The sequence below is a fragment of the Ambystoma mexicanum genome, chromosome 5p (assembly GCF_040938575.1).
Source record: "Ambystoma mexicanum isolate Mex_15411 chromosome 5p, UKY_AmexF1_1, whole genome shotgun sequence".
In the NCBI taxonomy this organism is placed as follows: domain Eukaryota; kingdom Metazoa; phylum Chordata; class Amphibia; order Caudata; family Ambystomatidae; genus Ambystoma; species Ambystoma mexicanum.
In genome coordinates, this window is record NC_090930.1 from 357,678,914 (window position 1) to 357,699,839 (window position 20,926).

Genomic DNA, 20,926 nt, shown 5'->3' on the forward strand with positions numbered 1-20,926 from the left:
TGGTCGATGATACTTTGGCGCATTGCACGCCCCTCCTGTGCATCGCCTCCTCCATGGGGTGCCGCCCCATCTGCACCCTCCTCATCCTCATCGGCAGGTGGTTGCAGTTCTGCGTCAGGGGGCAGGGGCACATTCCATCTGACGCACATATTGTGTAGCATGACACATGCCATGACGATCTTTGCCACCTTCTCATGGCCATACAGGAGTGCGCCACCAGACCTGCTGAGGCTTCGGAACCGTGCCTTCAATAGTCCGAATGTCTGCTCTATGACCACACGAGTACGTGTATGTGCACGGTTGAAGTCCTCCTCGTGCTGGTTCTGCGGGTTCCGGACTGGTGTAAGGAGCCACCTCTTCAGGGGATAGCCTGCATCACCTGTATGTAGGCGAGAATGTATGTGTCAGTCATGACGTCTGATCAGGAACATGATGTTCCGCCATGGCTCGCATCCAACTGTTACTTTGGCTCACTTCTACATGCACTGATTGATTCACACAATGCAACCAGTATATTCTCATGGTTCCCATGGCCTGTTTTGCATGCCATCACCCAATGTATGCAGAGGGGTTGTGTGCATTGTGAGTGCCCATCCGCTGTCTCCGTTCTCTGTGTTACTCACAGCCAGGTGGAGTATGCATCACCCCCCCCCCCTTTCTGCCAGGTGGAGTATGCATCATCCCCCCCCTTTCTGCCAGGTGGAGTATGCATCATCCCCCCCCCCCCTTTCTGCCAGGTGGAGTATGCATCATCCCCCCCCTCTTTCTGCCAGGTGGAGTATGCATCACCCTCCCCCCCTTTCTGCCAGGTGGAGTATGCATCATCCCCCCCCCCCTTTCTGCCAGGTGGAGTATGCATCGGTACGTCATTCACCTGCCCACTTCCATGACATTGGACTCACCGAGTAGCCAGGATCTTGGGCCTGCATGTCGCTCCATGTAGCGTGGTATTGTGGAGTTCCTCAGGACCATTGAATCATGGGTTGATCCGGGGAATCGGGCACAACAATGTGTGATGATCTTGTTGGAGTCACAGACCATTTGCACGTTGATTGAGTGGAACTGTTTCCGGTTGCGGTACGGTACCTCCATGGCACGTGGAACCACCAATTCCACATGGGTGCAGTCGATGGCACCAATGCAACCGGGTATGCCGGCTAGTGCATGGAAACCCACTTTGGTGTTTGCAATCTCCTGGGCAGTCCGTGGTAATGAGATGTGGTCGTCTGTGTGCTTGAGGAGGGCATCGAGCACTTGGATGAGTGTTCGTGAGAATAATGGTTGTGAAATGCCATGCAGGTGCCCCACTGTGTGCTGGTAGGTGCCTGTGGCCAGGAAGTGGAGTACAGACACTACCTTCAGTAGGGGGGGGATGGCGGTTGGACTTTCTATCATGCTGACGATGTCGTTGTGTGTCATGTCTACGATGGCGGTGATGGTGTCCCGGTCCAAACGGTACAGGGTGTGGATCTGCTCAGCAGTGAGGTTGAATGGGTTGGCTCTGATGCGTGGGATTGGGGGCTGCCTGCGTGGTGGCACTGGCTGTGCTGGTGGGGCTTGCTGGGCCTGCCTTGCCCTCCTTCTCCTCCTGCGTCTCCTCTGTGCTGCCTGTTGTTGTTGTTGTTGTAGTTGTTGCTGTTGTAGCACATGCATTGCTATCAGGTCCTCCAGCCCCAACATTGCTAGTCGTATTGGCATCATTGTGGAGTGTGACTGGGTGTGGGAAGGGGTGGGGTGTGCTCTTTTTGTGCTTCCCTGAGTCTGTATTGCCTTCACCTGTGCTGTTTCTGTGCACCTGTGGCAGCTGCATTCACTTAACATGGCCCTTTACGGTTGGTTCGCGATGGCGTTATTTGCACCATGGCGGTAAGGTACTTAACGGGCTGGGTGATGGCGTTAGGTGCATGTCCGCTTGGGTCGGCATTTGCGTACCTTTCCGCCATGGCGTTAAGTACGGTGTGGCCGGTCGCGTGCGCGCACCCTTGGCGCAGTTAGCGCCAGCGTTAACTACGATGCCGCTAATGGCATCGTAGTTAACGGTCACGGGTCATGATCGGACCTGGCGGAAAACGATGGCGGTAACCATTTACCGCCATCGTTTTTCACTTAGCGCCAGGGTCGTAATGAGGCCCTATGTGTTTTATTTTTGTATTCTTGATTGGGCGTTCGGTTTGCCGTTGCCTGGGCTCACCGTCGCGGTAAGCAACGGGGGCACAAAGTGGTGACAGGATAGCAAATTGCCCAGGGCCTCGCGGAACAGGGCTTCACCCTACCAACCCCTCTAGGCAGGTACATGCAAAAAGCCCATCCATGCCTACATGCACTTTTTAGCAAGTATTCTACATGTGGTTATCTATTGATTGCTGGCACCATGAGGGTCCTGTGAATATTTGTAATTTGTGAGGATGTAAAAGCCTTTGATTTTATGATTTTCATCAATAACATGATGTGGGTTATTACACTGAAAGGGAGGCCTATCAATTAGACCTCCATTCATAATGTCCCATGCCAATACTACAATGCATTCATGTGACTTAGCTGTATCAGTCTACTGACACATACAGCAACTATGCAAATATGCACATGGGAGTACTCAAGAGGTCAGCGGAACACAAGGAATGAATGTTAAAATTGTGGATGTGATCAATTGCAGATCTATGTTTGTCGTATATGCATTCTTATGTAAATGTCATAAGATCTATATTAGCAGCACAATATGAAAATTAAGAGCATACAGGAACACATTTTCACTATTGGAAGTCAAGATCCAACATTTCCATTGGCAGTACATTGGCAGATCATGCACCAAATGGATGACAAGAAGGACCTCAAATCCATTGGTCTAAAAAAGGTCACCCTTGGCAAGAGGGTAGGGGACAAAGAACTTAGACTAAGACATGTGGAAGCTAAAATGGTATGCAAAATGTGTACAACACAATTTGGTCTGAATACAGACAATGAGATGGGTGTCTTTTTATAAGAATATCAACAAGGGCCACTCACCTTTTCTGTGTACATATATATCTTGCATATTCAGTTAAAAAACGTTGTTAAAGGGGCGTTATGGTTAAGCTGCAATAATAAAAACCTATCAAATTCCGTGAAAAAGCTTTGTTAGAGAGACGTTACAGTTAAGTTGAACTAATAAAAACCTAATAAATTCAGAGGAAGAACTTTGTTAAAGGAATGTTATGGTTATAAGTAAAACCGAGTTAAAAAACAGAAATTCAGCAGTTATGGTAAGGTAAGCATCCATAACTCGCACAAGCACTGTGCACTGCTAAGACAGCTAGGACATCAAAGATGACATCACAATTTTCAATGATGACATCACTGGTGACATTAGAAATCTGGGACACTTGGATTTGTTCACTGACATAGGAAAGCCGACATGTTTTCTTCACTGACCGTAAGAATTTGTAAATGGAAAAGTTGCTATATATGTAGAACATGTTAACCTTTTTGTGTATTGCAGAAGTACTTTCCTTAGGGTTTGGTGTGAGCGCATGGTGCACAGATATGGGTCAATAAACAGGCAGTGAACACACAATTTGTGTACTTGATGAATTGTAATGTTATTGACATGTTGTATGGGTGTTGTTTCTGTCTTCTATACTGCAGTTTGCCTGTATGTGCCTCTAATTTGTATGTTGGACTCTGTATGTATTGTTTGCACTAACACACATCTGTAACAAGTCTTGATTTTTTAGCCATGTATTTCATGCTTAACATTACTGAACACTCTCCAAGGATATCTTTAATTATTTTCCAAGGCAACATTACCAGAATGCAAATATTATGATTCTACAGTGTATGATACAGTCATTTGTTATGTGTATATATGATTAGGTTCCTGTATTAACAACAACACTGTAATATAATGTTTTGTTTAGATGAATACATTTGTTCATACATTAAGTAGTTTCTCATAGATCTCCCGATCACCCCTAACACCTTGTTACCAACATTTTAAACAAAACCCCTTGTAAGGATTTGAAAATTATGGTGTCATCTTTCATGTCCTGGGTGTTAGTCTTAGCAGTGCATATTGGTGGCGCGAGTTATGGTTGGTTACCTTACCATAACTGGCGAATTTCTGTTTTTTTAGATATTACTTGCAACCTTAACATCCCTTTAACAAAGTTTGTCAATTGAATTTGTCATGTTTTAATGAGTGCAACTTAACCTGCTTACACACTGACAAGCACCTGACAGTTATTCCCAAAGAAACGCTTAGAGAATAGTAAGTACACTATATTTCTTTCTGTAAAATTACAATTTATTATGAGTTCTATAACTTGTAAGAAATAGCAGTATTGTTTTTTTTTTTTTTTTTTTACAGAAATGGGAAGCACATTGGAATGGTTGGAGGAACATTTGCCCAATAACGAAATGAGTGAAGAAAACATCTGTAATGGTGCAGAACTCATTTTTTAAAAGCAGAACAAGTGATGTAATTTGTTGAAATATCACTATAACTTGGTTTTCTTTTCAACAGTACATAGTGGGAATGCGGATATCAGTCCCGAATTACATTTGAGTGAACCTGAAGATGAGCACAGACAGTCCCTAACTCCAAAAACTGATGAACTTATCAGCAAAAATGGATGAACTAAATAATAATGTTATGCAGTTGATGATGTTTGTGAAAAATCATGTGAAAGAAATTTTCGATATCCCTGCCCAACTTGTACCTGTGTCCATTCACCCTGTCCCAACCAATCATACCCATCAAATTCGCTAAATGAAAGATGCTATGATGAAACCTCAAACCTTCCTCCCCTCATGAATACTGTGTAGAAAATCCCAATTCTCCCATAGAAGTTTCCCATTCCAATTCCCCATCTCTTTCCTAATTGAATGTATGTTTTTGTTTTCAATAAATATGTGTGTACTGCTGCTGTTTGTTTTTAAAAAGCCCAATTTTGAGTCTGTGGACTGTTTGACTGGGCATGTCTGTTCTGTTGTGTTACACTTTCAATTACTTCAGGGACTCTGCCGCTGTTCTGCGGACACTGGCACTCTTGCGCACCTGATCTCACTGTACCCTCGGACACTTTGCTTGTCCGGACATGTCTGCTTGCATTTGTAATTCATTCCAGGACTCCGCCTCTGTTCTGCGGACACTGGCACACATGCGCACCTGATCTCACTATGCCCTCGGACAACTCGTCTGTCTGGACATGTCAGCTTGCACGTGTCGCACTTTTAATTAGTTTTGGGACTCTGCCCCTGTCCTACGGACACTGGCACACATGCGTACATTGTATCCTGTCCAATATGTGTCTGCAGGACAGCCGTGGTGTCCCTGGACGTCCAGGGACATCATCCTGTGACTGCACCTGCACGGCACAACAGAAGTATCCGTAAACAGTGCCTCTACCCCTGGCCAGTTTAAAACTGCATTTACGGCCCATTTAGGGTGTTTCAAACTGGAACATTACTCTTGCAGAGCTCCTAGACCGTGTCTAAGTTGGTCTGGTGACTTTCTATAACTTTTTAGGTGCCATTTCTGGATCGGTCGTCCACGGACAGTCGCGCCATCCGCGGACACCCCATGTAAAGGGACCCCCTCCCATTACTGCTCCTCATTCTCAATCTGGCTGTCCAGGAAAGAGAACCTGCTGGATTTTATGTGCTTTTTGGAGCCAACAATGGCATCTACTATGCCACTGCAGCTCCCCCACCACCACTACCATCACCACCATCTGGAGGGCCTGGAGAGGGGAACAGGCATTGTGATCAAGAGGAAGATAAAGATGAGGTACTGGAAGTCCCTCTCTCTATCTCCCATCATGAATCTTGGGTGGTATGGCAGCTTTTTACCACCTTTGGGGGTGTACCAAAGACTTAGGCAGACCAAGTTTGATGCACTGAGTGCAAGGTTGTACTCAGTCACAGAAAACCAGGTCTGTACAACTACGGGACCATCTCCATGCGGTGCCATCTCCGGTCCAATCACAAGGAAGCAGTGAGAAAGGTTGTACCTTTTCCAAGGGACGAGTACCTCATCCTCATCATTCGCTCCTGTCACCACAAGGGAAAGTTGAAAATTAATGCAAACAGAACTTATAAGAGATCTCCCAACAATACCACCAAAGAAACAAAAACAACCACTACTCCATCCAGCCGTACAAGCACAAAACTATCCAGTGCAAACACACTGCACAACCATCAGCAGATATAAAGAGAAATATTTCTTCTAAAAAACAAGTGGAGATCCAGCAAATGACACAGAGACAGCCCTCTCTGGTCAATTTACATTTTCCAACACAACCAGTGTACATTGCTATGCAAATGTAGCAATCAATCTTCTGTTCCAATTGCCAACAGTTGTTCAAAATATTTACTTCAACGGCTCAGACCAGTTGTGTTTGCAAATGCTTATCCTTCATAGAAATGCCAACAAATAATACTGACAACACTTACAGTGTCTCAGGAATAAGGTAAGAATTGGACTACTGTGCAGGAATGGTACAATTCACAACAAGAACACGAGAGGATGCACACACATTTCCAATGTACTTACTGCAAGTGCTGGAAACCAAAAACAAACATATGAATGAAATCTACCAGATTTGGAAACATACATGCAGTCTCTGCAACCATGTTTCACAAGAGCACATCCCTAATGAATGATATATGTGTGTATCTATACCAAATTGTGAATCCATGCCCTTTCATCAGTTGGTGAAAAATGTAAATCATGCCATAATATGCACTTTTTAGAATTAGACAATCGTTCCACCTTGCACACAAACTCACATAGCCAATATCTGATACTAATGTTTTTAAGATACAACACATGTGGTACCAAAAACAACTGCAAGCTTACTAGCTTCACACACGGGCAAGTATCTCTTGGCAAGAACACGTTCAGAACAGTAGGCATAATCTACCACACTGGTGCCAGAATCACTGCAGGTCACTAGACTGTATACATTTAAAAAACTTGTGGTTGGTTTGAATGCAATAACACTTCCGTTACTCTAAAACCGATATTACCAGCACATCTAACAAATGCCTACTTAATATTCCTTAAACCTAAATTTAGCCACTGACCTGTGAAACTATCTACAGTTAGAGCACTTTAAACATTCCCTTAAGTACTGCACACTTCAAACAAACATACTGTTAAAGTTAAACTCACATGAATGTAGTTTTATTTAATGTTGCATAGATTTTTTTTTTCCAATGACCCAATGATTATGCAAACAGAAACAGCAACTGTGCAGAACACACAGTAATGTTCTTTCAAACATAGTGCTTATAAAGTACTGATTATGAGGGTCTACAACGTTTAGTCACTGACCTGTAGAACTATCAACAATTAGAATACGCAAACTTGCATCTAGCTGCATCCATAGTACTGCAATGCTGCTTTTGAATAGCAAAATAGTTATAATACACTAACAGGTATGAAACTGCTTCAGAAAATACCCTTCAGAACCATTAAACTATCAACAGTTAGAATACACCAACTGGTATCTAACTACATCTATAGTACTGCAATACTGCTTTTGAAATGCAAAACAGTTTCAATACACCGACAGATTTCTAAGTACTTCGAAAATACCTTTAAAAAAGAGTACAACAGTACTTTTGAAAAGCAAAACAGTTACAATACACCAACAGGTATCTAACTACTTCAAAAATCCCCTTCATTACTTAATACCCTTCAGGACTTAATTGCAAATACACCATTACGATTCTTCCTACTGCAACACTGCTTGTAACAACAAATACAATTAGTTGTGCACTTAACACATTCCCTTAAGGACTGCACACTTCAAACACACTGTGAAACTTAAACTCACATACATGTATTATTTCTTTTTTCTATCATGTATGGATTTTCCCCAATGATTATGCAAACAGAAACAGCAACTGTGCAGAACACACAGTAATATTGTTTCAAACATAGTACTTAGAATTTACTGATTATGAGGGTCTAAAAAGTACATGAATATGTGAGATTGTATGCAATGAGACATGGTAAACTATCATGCCTAACATATCATACTGTGTTTTTTTTCACAGAGAAAGAAGCAAAGATTTCTCCTTCATTACCATGTACAACAAACTCAACCTGTACCCACAATGGTACAGCAATCATAAGCACTATTTGCACTTCAATTGTATTATCTCACCATGTTACAAATACTGTATACTGCCCGCACACTATCTATAATTACTATACACATATTATTGTAATGGTTGTATCTGGTGGCCGGATTTAAGTTCTGTAGACATATTATACTGATTGTGGCCAGTGGCGAGATTCTTGGGTGCATGGCCATATTATGCTGTGGTGGTTGTGGCCAGTGGGCAGATTCCTGGGTGCATCTCGCCACTGGCCACAACCACCCCACCACAACTCGTCTGAACCTCCCATTTAAAATGACATCTGCACACTTTGAAATGAACTGCCAACCCCATTTTTCAACTATGAATATATCCCCATATCATCTAGATTCCACTCCCCTACCCGGACCAAGCCCTCATGCAGTCACGAAATAACCCCAAATGTGTGTCTCAAGCTGTCCGCCCAAGCCCTCTTTCCATCGCCAAAAAATCCAAGCTGTCCGCCCAAGCCATCTTTCAGTTACCAAATAATCCCAAATGTGTGTCTCAAGCTGTCCGCCCAAGCCCGCTTTCCAGCACCAAATAACACAAGCTGTCTGCCTAAACCCTCTTTCAGTCAACAAATGACCCCAAATGTGTTTCAAGCTGTCCGGCCAAGACTCTGACTGTGGACTACTGCGGTGTCCGCGGACTACCGCACCACCCGCACGCTATTCTTACACCTAAACAAAGAGCCCCATATCATCGTTTTTTCACTCCTCCACCCTTCCCAGTCCCTCTTTCCAACACCAAATGACCCAACACGTGTTTTCCAGACTTTTCCCCCACTGATCTGTCAGTTGCGGCTGACTGCGGATCCAACATGGCGGGCGTTTTGGAAAATATGATGCACCTCACGCTTTTCACCAACCAATCAGAAGGCCCCTGATGTCCACGGACATCTCGTTGGCCCCTGGACCAATCATAGGCCTATCCGCGGAGTGAACAGGGAAGTGAGTTTACGGACCAAACCCAAACATCACAATTATTTTTTAACCTACTTTTGGGCCATTTAAAAAAAAATAGCAGATGGATTTACACAAAATTTACGAGAGCACGCTTTCAGGACCACACTGCCACTCCTGCCCATCTAGCGGTTTGAGCTGTAGACATGAGCAAAAGTTTATTTCCATTGCGTCAATGGAAAAAACAGAACTGTTGGGGCCCCCTTTAACTTTGCCCCCCTTTGACAAAACCTCACCAAACTATGTCAATCTAACTAGGCCATATACTTTTTTTTTACAAAGTTTGTTAACGATTCGTCCGGGGGGGGGGCAAAGTTATAAGCCGCCCAAAAAGTGCTCTTCCTATGGGCTATGCAACTTGACCATAACTACGGGGCCGCTACCTCAGGCCCTGTAATGAGTTAGTAGTAACCTGTCTCTTTGATTAATTATAATTACAGACATAGAATGACATAGTTAGAATGATAAATAAACATATGAAGAGCAGAGGATGGGGGGAAACACCAACCTGTCAAATTTAAGATTATGGCTTAAAGAGTGATGTCTGTATGTACTACCAACTAGGCTAAGGGTAATTAACTGAATGAGGGACACAGGGTGTACCATAAAAAGGAGGAAACATGACACTTTAACCATATGCATATGGGATTTAGGTCTGCAAGATTAGTACATAAAATGTTAGAAGGCATGATGGAGCCTTACATTACACATCGAGTATGAGATGTCTCTAAGGACATAGTAACAATGCCAAACGAAGTTTAATAATAAAAAACACCTTAATTGACATTAAAATGCAATCTGGTTTGGCAAAGCATATATATATATATTATACGGTCTGTGGTAGTTATGGTTAAATTGCTCAAATTGAGCACTTTTAGGAATAATTTTGTGAAGTTTGTTGTGGTTTCATGCAGGGGGGGCAAAGTTATAGCAGGGCACCACATGTTTTGAAATCCTTATAGACACAATCGGGAAATAAATTTGCTTGCACAGCCCAAACGGCTCAATGAATTTTCACCATACTTGCACGAGGAGCGTGGCTTGGTCCTGAAAGCGCACGTTTGCAAATTTGGTGTAAATGCGTCTAGTAGTTTTTAAAAAAATTGCCAAAAATAGGTCCATATTTCTTTTAGATCTGGGTCCTGTCCTGATTTTATTTATTTATTTATTTATTTATTTATTTATTTATGTATTGATATAGCGCTGCAGCCCACGGCAACAGGGCGCATTACATAAAGACAGGACAGGAGAATTCAAGGTAACGGGACAGTGGTGTCAACCACACATAGAAGGTCGGATTGTAATTGATGAAGAGGTGTACTGGGCATAACGAGGTCTTATTTGAACACGAAGGTCTTACGTTTTTTTCTGAAGCATACTTTTGGATGTAGACACGTTTGGACCAATCAGGGCGCGGCTTGTGTCCGCGGACATCAAAGATGTACGCTGATTGGTAGTTCAAAAACATGAGGTGCGTCACAATTTTTTAAACGTCATCATATTGAATCCGCGGACAGCGGCCATAGTACGCAGACAGCGCAGTGAGGAAAAAGTCTCAAATACATTTGGGGTTATCTTTGTGGCTGAAAGAGGGCCTGGAAAGGATTGGTGAGTGCAAACGTTGATAGGTAGTTGTTTTAATGTGGAAATAAACGTGTTGCATGTGCAACCGAGTCTTCAGTCATCTGTCAGCCGACTACATTGGGAGTGGGGTGGTTCAGAGTGAGTCTTATTATTGGAAAGTGTATTGTATGTATTTGTTATATAGTTTGATTCTATTGTGGCAGTTGTGGCCAGTGTAGGTAGAAGGGCTGCCCTGTGCAGTGGTAGTTTGCAGATCCACAAATGCCATCCGGGTCTTTTAAGGATGCCTGGTATGGGAAGAGGAAATCGTAGGACTATCCAATCAGGTTTTGTGAGTCAGGAGGAGGAGTTGACATGTACAGGAGAACAGGGTAGCAAGTGTTTTCTTTGTTGTATGTAGTGAATATGGCTATGGGCTATGTCTACGGCTATGAAGAAGCAGAGTGTGTGGATGGTGGGAGATTCTGGCATCCATTCAATAAAGGTTTATATTGAATCTCGAGGCATCTCTGCTACTATTTGTTTGGAAGAAGTGGGAGTTTCATGATAGAAAGATTGTGGGTTAAACTGGGCCACCTTCTTACCATTCTGTGAGAGTATGGCTCACTGTAAACGTCCAGATATTATTATTGTGCATTGTGGAGGCAGCAGTTTGGGCTATGTGACTGTAGGATCTTTGCAGTTTGCCATGAAGGATATGTTGAGGAGCCTAATGGAACTGTTTCCAGCTGCAAATATAATTATTTCAGAAATCATCAAAGACCAATATGGTGATGTCCAAACTTGTTTTGTCCTCAAATGGAAGAAGCTGGCAGTGTATCAATAAAGGTGTATGTGCTTTTTGGATATGGGTTAAGAATGGCATCTTTCAACAATGAAAATATCAAGTTGGATGGCGTAAATAATTTTCAGAGCGATGGGGTGCATTTGACTGATGTTGGCAATCAGATTGTTCTTTTAAATGTTCAAAATGCAAGAAAAAGTTTATTTGAACACATGAAATATGTAGTGCAGTATTTTTTAGTAGTTGTAGTAACTGGGAAAGGTGGCTCCAAAAGGAACATTTTTTGTCTTTCTGGCTATTACATTTTTTGGTGATTTCGTTTGTTTTGTAGTAGAGGAGAGTAGGTAAGGTGGGGGGAAGAGAGGGAAGGGGCTCCAACCACATATCCACAGAGGCAGGTGAACAGGGGAAGATGTTGGGCGAGCCTTAAATCTAAGGTAGGGGGAACTGTTTCTTGTGCTCCTTGACTGTGGTCTTGAAAGCACTCAGAAACTGCTCCCCCCTGCAGAGTAGTGTGTGGCAGTACATACAGATGACTGCAACCCTCAAAAGGTAAGGATTGACAGCCTCCTGCATGGCCTGCGAGGGAGCTGTCAGGATTCTCTGCCTCACAGGAGTACCCAGTGAGTTGGCAGGAGCGGTTCAGGAAGATGGGATAGAGAACATTAACCTACTTCTCCCTGAGAAAGGAATAGCCTTTCCCAGAGCACCCGGGTGGTTAGATCTGGAGTGGTGGTGCATGGAGGTAGTCCTGAAGGAGTACTGCCCAGGTTGTTCGCGACTGAGTATGATGCCGCACTCAATGCACCTGGGCAAACTGAGCCATAGGTACACCCGCAGTGGTGGCAAAAAAAACGCAACACTCATGAATCTCTCTGGGTGCTTCATCTACCTTTTCTTCTTGTTACTCATCATCCTCCTCTGCAACACTATGGGCCTCATTACAAGTTTGCCAGTCTGGGATCTACAGTACCGGTAAGCTTGCCGGTACCGTTGTTCCCAGACTGGCACACTACGAGTTGTGCTTGCAGGTGCCTTTCTGCCCACCAGGTCTGAACTGGCGGGCAGAGCGGCACCCACAAGCACATCATGTTGGATGCACTGGCACCATTCTGCATGGTGCCGGTGCATCCGACCTCCCCATTCCATTCCGGAGCCAACAAAAAGGGCAGTTACTGGGTCCAGCAGGGCTGTAATGACCCGGTAATTGCCCATTTGCGGGGTCCGGCAAAGCTACATCCAAACTTGTAATGAGGCATTATGTCTGTTGCCCTGTATATGCCCTCCAGATGGTGTTGGTGGTGGTGACCACCGGGATGGAGGGATGGCCATGACAGATGCCAATGGTGCAGGTTCTTAACATTCGAAAAGCAGGTCTTGTGCTCTGTCCTGGCTAGCCAGAATGAGAATGACTAAAGTAATGGGTGGGCCCCTTCAGAGGAACCATCTGCCGACTGCCCACAGACTACGGGGTCAAAAATAGGTCTTGGAAAGTTGTAAAAATTGACAGATCATCTAACAATTAGTAAAGGAGCTCTGGAAGGGTATACTTTCAACTTGAAACATTCTAGATTGGCCAGAAATGTAGTTTCTGCTGTCCATGGTGACAGACACTGTCTGCGGACACGCCGTTATGCAGCACGGGTGAGGTCACATGATGACGTCTGAGGATGGTCACGGCAGCGGGCGTCCACGGATTCTGTCAAGTGGCAGATGCAGGGGGCATGCACATTGATGTCTGCAATTTAGTGTGCTGTCCGCAGACAAATTAAAAGTGCTTCATGCTAGACCGGACATGTCCAGACACAGCACAATGTCTGCGGATGTAATCCATTGCAGAAAATGGACACCAAACAACCATATAGTCCACAGACTATTAATTGGGCTTTAAAATGATTTTTTGTGACAGAATAATATACAAGATATTTATAGTATAAAACATAAATATATTCATCAAAGTGATGGGATATCAAAATGCGAAACATAAATGGGAGGATTTGGAATTTGTATAAAGTCATCATCGGAGGAGGGAGGCAGAGAAGTTTCATGAAACCGTCTTTGATATATATTTTGTGAATTTGACTGGGGTGATTGCTGGGGGAACGGGTGATAGGAACAAGTAGGACAGTGATAATGAACATTTCTAATAACATGATTTTTAACATAATTTCAAAGTTCTTTAAAATCATTTGCAAGTTCATGCAATTTTGAAGACACAGTCATGATTTCATTGAGTACAGGTGGGGATTGGGATTGACTTTCTGATTGTTGGGATTCTCCATAATTAATCTGTGGCGTAGTTTTTGATGTAAAGTATATACTATAAAAAAAGAAGAAATTATTTTGTTATTGAGCTCTTTATAAATTATATTATTTATTTTTATTGAAAGATATATTGTTTACCATTAGAGATATCATCTTCACTCATTTCTTCTTTGGAAACATTTTCTTCTAGCCACTCGAGTATGTTTGCAATTTCTGTCAAAATAAAAAATGGTGATATTTGCTAATGAGAAATCTTTATACAATTAATGGTAATAATATCATTGGTTAAGTTGATCAACTTATAGAAAGAGTGATTTTTGGGCAGTTTATAATTCTGCGCTGTTCTAAGAATGGTCATCATACTTTGTAGAGAGGTGCAAGCTGATTGGATGTTTGAAAATGTGGGGTGTGTAATATTTTTTTTTAACTGTCGCATATTGGATGGGCGGTTGATGGCGTTTGTCTGCGAACAGCACAGTCAGAAAAAAAAGTCTGGAAAGTACATTTGGGGTTATATTGTGGATGAAAGAGGGCTTGGAAATGGTGGCAGAGTGGGAAACAGTTTTTCTAGAGCTCTTTTTACAGATAAAAAAAAGCTGTTGAGGTGCTGCCATGTCTGCCGTACATTTTTCTGTCCAAGGACATTATTGGGATGGGGTGGGGGGTCTGGGTGACTCTTGTTATTTGAAGGTATGTTGCACATGGCCATAGGCCATGCCCCCAAGAATCTGGCCACTGGCCACATACAATGAAGTAATTTGAGTGTAGTTATTATATGTATTACAGGGGAGTATACCATATTTGTAAAATGGTGGAATGATATAATTGAAGTGTATATAGTATATATAATCGTAGTACAATTGAGGATATTGTTCATTGATTTCTTCTCCGCCTTTGATACAGTCAACCATTCTATCCTCATTAAATGGCTCCATGATACCCTCACCTGATCTTGTCCTTATCTCCTCATTCCCAGTATTATGATGATTACATCTAGCTTTCCTTCAAACTTCCCTCTACTACTTCCTTCTCCCCCTCTCTCATCCACAATTGTCTGACCGCCATCCAGGCATAGTGTGCACCTATTATCTCTGTCTCAATGCCAGTAAATGCACATCCTTCTTATTTGGACAACTGTGCCCTGTTTCCCTCCTACCCTCTGGTTGCCTTCCTTGGACCCTCTACCCTCACCATCCTGTGAGGTCACAAACCTTGAGGTAATCTTCAACTCCTCTCTCTGCTTCACTCTTCACATCTTGCACCTTGCCAATCAGGCCCACTTTCACCTTCACTGCCTTATAGGCAGTCTACCTTTCCTCACCTTCCCCAAGAAGCTCTACGTCTCCAGAGCCTGGTCTTCTGTAGGCTGGATTACTGCAATAGCCTCTTCCTCATCCTCCCCTTTTGTTCCATATGCCCCCCTCAGTTAATTCAGAATAGGGATGCAAGATGTATTCTTTGCCTCAAGCCTAGGCAACGTATCTCTTCAGCTCTAAAATCTCTCCACCGGCTCCCGGTGGCAGCAAGGATCAAATTCAAGACCCTCTGCATCATCCACAAGTCTTTCTAGGGCCTGGGGCCATGCCATCTCCAAATTCCTCTCCCTAAATACTGTTCTGCTAGAGCCCTCTGCTGCTCTAACTCCAATTCTCTGTGTGCCAAAAGCTTCTCCAAACATAGAGCAGGAGGCAGATCAGATCCCTCTCTTTGGCTGGTGCCTTTCTTTGTAACAGTCTGCCTACCCCTCTTAGACTTGAGCGGGACTTCCTTAAGTCCTCGGAAAAGTCTCAAAACTCTGCTATTATCTACCTCTTTCCCTCGCTCCATTTTCTGCTAACTCATCCCACTGCCACTGAGACTGACCACCTGGTTCCCTCATCAACCTCACAGGTTCCAGGGCCTATACCTAGTTGACACCAGTACCACCCCTCCATCAGCACTGCCCTTGCGGGCACACTGCCTGGAGGCAGTGCACCCCACCCTTTTGACTACTCCACCCCAGCACTTAGCCAGTGGCCTCCCAGTACCTACCCATCCCAACTCCCCCTTCCATTCATGCACTTCTCTCACTGCACTTGCATGTCTGAAAGCCATAAAACCTAGTAGGACCACAATTGTTTGTCTACTGTTTTTTGCCACTGTTATTTACTCCACTTGCTCTCTCCCCACTTGTGCTTTGCGGCACCCGGAAAAACTTATTTGTTGTATAGGCGACTAACAAGTGTTCAAAAAATAAAATAAATGAATACTTGTACTATGTTTTGTTAAATGTAGATATTGTTGAATCTGATAATAGAATTCTTGGAGAGTTTCACAGTAGTTGTTGATGGCTGTGGCTGTGACTAACAGGAGACATATAGTTTGAGAGTTCAACTGTACATCTGAAGTACAGAACTGAGATGACAGGGTTACATGGAGAGTTTTTGGATGTGATTGTTAGATAGATGTGTGACTGTTCCAAAGTAGTCAATGAGGGAGTGTAACAAATATAAATGTAACAAAGGTAGAAGGAATGCCCTGTATGATGGGGTCCATGTGCCATCTGGTTCTTTTAAGGATGCCTAGCATAGAAAGACGACTGCAGAGACCCCAGATATTTGCGAAGGACTGTGGATTATAGTCGTTATTGTATGCTGGAGAAAAGTATTCGGGATTCGGGACAGACAATTGTTTCTGTATTTTTTTCTTTTTCTCTAGTATTCAATTGTCCATTATTTCTATTAGCATAGTACAAAATGCTAATGGAAATGTTGGAGAGTCTCATTGGGCCTCATTCCGAGTACGGCGCTAACCAATGGCGCTATTAACGCCTTGGTTGACGCCGTACCCGGACCGGCAGCGCCTTGGTGGATGGCGGAATTACCGCCCCATTCCAAGGTTGGCGGGGCGGTAATTCCCCATTCACCAAGGCTCTTCCCCATTCCCAAATGAGCCCCCATAGGGCTCAATGGGAATGGGGAAGATGCAAATAACGGTGACCGTTCATTACGGTCACCGTTATTGGCTTGGAGGCCCCTTTGCGCCCTCGACTTTAACACCTGCTCAAAGCAGGCGTTAAGGGCGAGGGCGCAGAGGGAACTCGGAGTATGGCGGTAAGGGATTACCGCAACCGGTCTCGTTACCAGTGGCCGCTATCCCTTACCGCCATACTCAGAATGAGGCCCATTGAGTCAAACTACTTTACTGAAAAATGCTAAGTAGATAGAGTCTGTAAGATTATTGTTTTTAGTTCTATTTTTTGACTGTCAAACATGGTTCCTATTTGGTGTTTTTTTTATTTTGCGGGATTTTCTTTTCTCTAGGAGTGGAAAGGATGCAAGGTGGAGGAGGGAACTGAGGGAAGGGGCACCAACCACAGATCTAGAGGGGAAGATGTTGGATGTACATTGAATCTAGTGACATTTGTGATGTCATCTTTGATGTTCTGGGTGTTAGTCTTAGCAGTGTACTGTGGTGGCACAAGTTATAGCTGCTTAATTTACCATAAAAGGTGAATTTCTGGGGGTTTTAACGTCCTTTTAACAATGTTATTTCCCTGAATTTCATAGGTTTTTATTGGTGCAACAAGGTTAACGTCTAGATATAAAGCATCTTTTACACAAATGCTTACTGTCAGTAAAGAAAATCACCAGGCCTAGATTTGTCAGTGAACAAAAACAAGTGGACTGCATATGTGATCCCATCAGTGATTTCTTCAATGACATTTGTAATGTCATCTTTGAAGTCTTGGGTGTTAGCTTACCATAACTTCCAATGATTTTATCAGTTTTACTTGTAACCATAACGTCCCTTGAACAATGTTTTTTCACTGAATTTGATCAGTGTTTATTAGTGCAACTTAACATAATGTCCCTTTAACAAAGTGTTTTCACTGAATGTCACTGCTACAAGTTCCTTATATTATACTCACCCCCACTGTAGCAGCTGTAGTGTCCATGGATAATACAAATGAACGCGGACAGAAGGTAGCATTCACTCAGCCCAGAAGCACATGGGAGAACAGAAATTGTTTTACCCATCAACCAACATATATACATAAAACAATGTTACTGCAACCAAATATACATTTTTGTACAAATGATTACTATAAAAATGTACACATTGTTTTGTACTTATAACACACAATATAATGGAATGCACAAACATAAACCTTAAGTGTACATCGCACATCACTGCACTACAACTGTTCATAGAGACTAACATGCACAAAGTGCTTATTCTAAAACAATGTTTCACCAAACAGTAAGTACACTGTATTTCTTTCTTTCTTAGTAGCATTCATTATGTAAAAAGGTATTATAAAAAAATGTATTCATTTTGACAGAAATGGCAAACACACTTTGAGAAGAACTTCCCAAAAGGAACAAAAAATAGTGGCAATAAAATCACTAATGGTACACAATACATATTTCAATGTAAACAAATAATATCATTTGTACAAACCTTATTAAAATATTTTTTTTCTTACAGTACATAGTTTTCATGAAGAAACTACACCCAATGTAATTATACACAGTCCCAAGAATCACAAAGAGAAGCCCTATCCCCAACTTTACATAATCAAATCATGAATTTATCTTCAAAATCGGATGAAATAAGTAATGATTTAAGGAACTTTTACAATGTCAAAAATCATGTAATTAAAATATTCCCTATCTCTGTCCTTCTTGCACCTGCCCCCCTTGTCCCCAGAAATCACCCCCATTGAATTCCCAAAATGTACATCAGAGACACTTTGATGAAACCTCACTCCCTTCGTCCCATGATCATTATTGTACAGAAATTCCTAATTCTCCCATTTATGTTTCCCATTCCCCCATCCTTTTCATAAATAAATGTATTATTACACAGCATGCGGTAGCGGCCGTGTAGTTATGGTTAAGTTGCTAAACTCATATGAAGAGTATTTTTCCCCTGCTTATAACTTTGCTCTCCCTGGACGAATCGTCACCAAACTTTACAAAAATAATATATGTGCAGCTCTGAATTTTTTCACCAAGTTGGGCGAGGTTTCATGCGGGGGAGGAGTTATAAGGGGTCCTTTTTTCCCAAAGAGTGAATGGGGAAAAACTTTGAGCACGGGGACAGGCCAAACGGCTGGACAGATTTGCGGCAGGAGCGGGGACTTGGGTCAGAAAGCGTGCTTTTGTGTGTTTGGTTGAAATCTGTCCCTGTTCACTCCGCGGACCGCAGTGTTATTGGCCTGCAGTAGGCCGTGATGTCAGCGAATGTTGGACGTGGCCGGTGGTTGGCTGGAGGGAAGCGTGCTCTGCGTCAAACATTATGGGAAACGCCACCATAGTTTATTGATGGAACGGTGTGGAAAATTAACCGTACGGAACGGGTGGGGGGAGTGAAAAGTGGGTTATGTGAAATGTGTGTAGGTGGAAGAAGACGGAGGAGTACCTGTACTGTTGGTACCTGTACTGTTGGTGCGTACTGCATGAACTGGCAGGTACCTACACAGGCGAGTACTTTGTATGGTGATTGGAGGAAATGGTCCCATACATTGTGCCACCAATGTTTATGCACCCACCTATTTCTGATGTGGATGGAATGCGGTAGTTGGCCACATGGTGGTATGCATGGGTTAAGGATCTTGCGTTGGGTTAGTGGAAGGATTACAATATTGGCTGCATGGAATAAGGACGTACACCGTAGGGCATGGAGTGAAAAGCATAGGCCTTTACCATATGTAACACAGTAACGCGGAAAGTGTGGGTTTACATCCGGTGCAGGGTGGTGTTTGCATAGTGCGGTGTGAGGACATTTATTGCAGTAGGCTAGTGTTGCAAACTGAATGTGGGTACTTTGGCAGTGGTAACATAGTTTAGGATTGGAAGTGCGGACGGCCTTAGTATGTGAAGGAAAGTGCACAGGGGTGAAGGAGAGAATGTTTTTTTGTAAATTATGCTTGGTGGTGCAATTTGTTGCTGTGTAGGTAAATGCTAGTGCGCAGGTTGGGTAGTGGTGTTGGTGGTAGTGCTGTGTATGTGGATAGGTGAAGTTGGTCACATGGGGAAATTATGTAGCAGTAATAGTGTTGAAGATGTACACTGTATGTTGTAGGCGTGGGACTGTTGAAGGGCTAGACTGTTAGGTGCATGGCCAAAGGCCATTGGCCATTGGCCATGCACTCAAGAGGCTACGACTTTAGGACAGACACGGTACTTATGAATCTTGGAATTTGAAGTACGTAGAGGGTGGTGACCTATTAAAAAAAGGGTGTGGAGCACATTTGAAAAGCAATAGAGCAGAACAAGTGAGCTGCCATGCCTGCATATTTGGTGTTGCTGGTGAGGACACTCTTACTAGTAAATCAAAAAAGTGCAAACAAAATGTACCCCTAATATTCACTATCTCTACCTTTAGGGGTTATCACAATATACTTAAGCAAAGAGATAGGACACAAAACTACTACAGTACAAGTGTAATACTGAGACCCTACATGTATTATTAAATGAAACACATGTACTTATATCTTGAAAAAATATATGAAGTACCACAAAATACCAAAATATATAAATGTATTATTCATCACACTGGAAACATTATAAACATTAGAAACATAGACCCAATTTAAAGCACAACAACTGGTCATAAAAATACAATTGCATTACTCCATTCAGACCATTCTTCTTCAAACATTTATACCACATACACACAAACACAACCTTAGCAGCAAATCACAATGTCATAAAAACAAATGTGTTCTCAATGATGTACACAATCCCGACATGTAACATGTTTCAGTTCTTATTGCCATACAATGGCTGAACTCTCTTCAGGGGAAAACAAACACTTCTTTCTTGTAGTATTAAAATTCTTTCAATGTTGTGCAGTAGGGGTCCTAAGCGCATCCACCAGCAGATGTAGGACACACCAACTGAAAGATATAAGGGATACAAAAAAACCTCAGTACTCAGTATTCAGTAAATGTTAACTCAACATTATTCACCCTCTCTATCAAAAGCGAGCTGTAAGGCCTTGACCGTGAAAAAGGAGAAAACAAGGAGAAAACAAGAAAGGTCACCATGACCATATTACCAAGAGTCCAGTCAGTCATCCTCAGCGTAAAACTAAATTCACAATCTACAAACAAAGGACTATCAATAGTCATTTCCCGGACGACAGCAAATATTATTAGCCCGCCTAACCACTATAAATGAGGTCAATTAGATATATAAGGTGAAAAAATCACCTA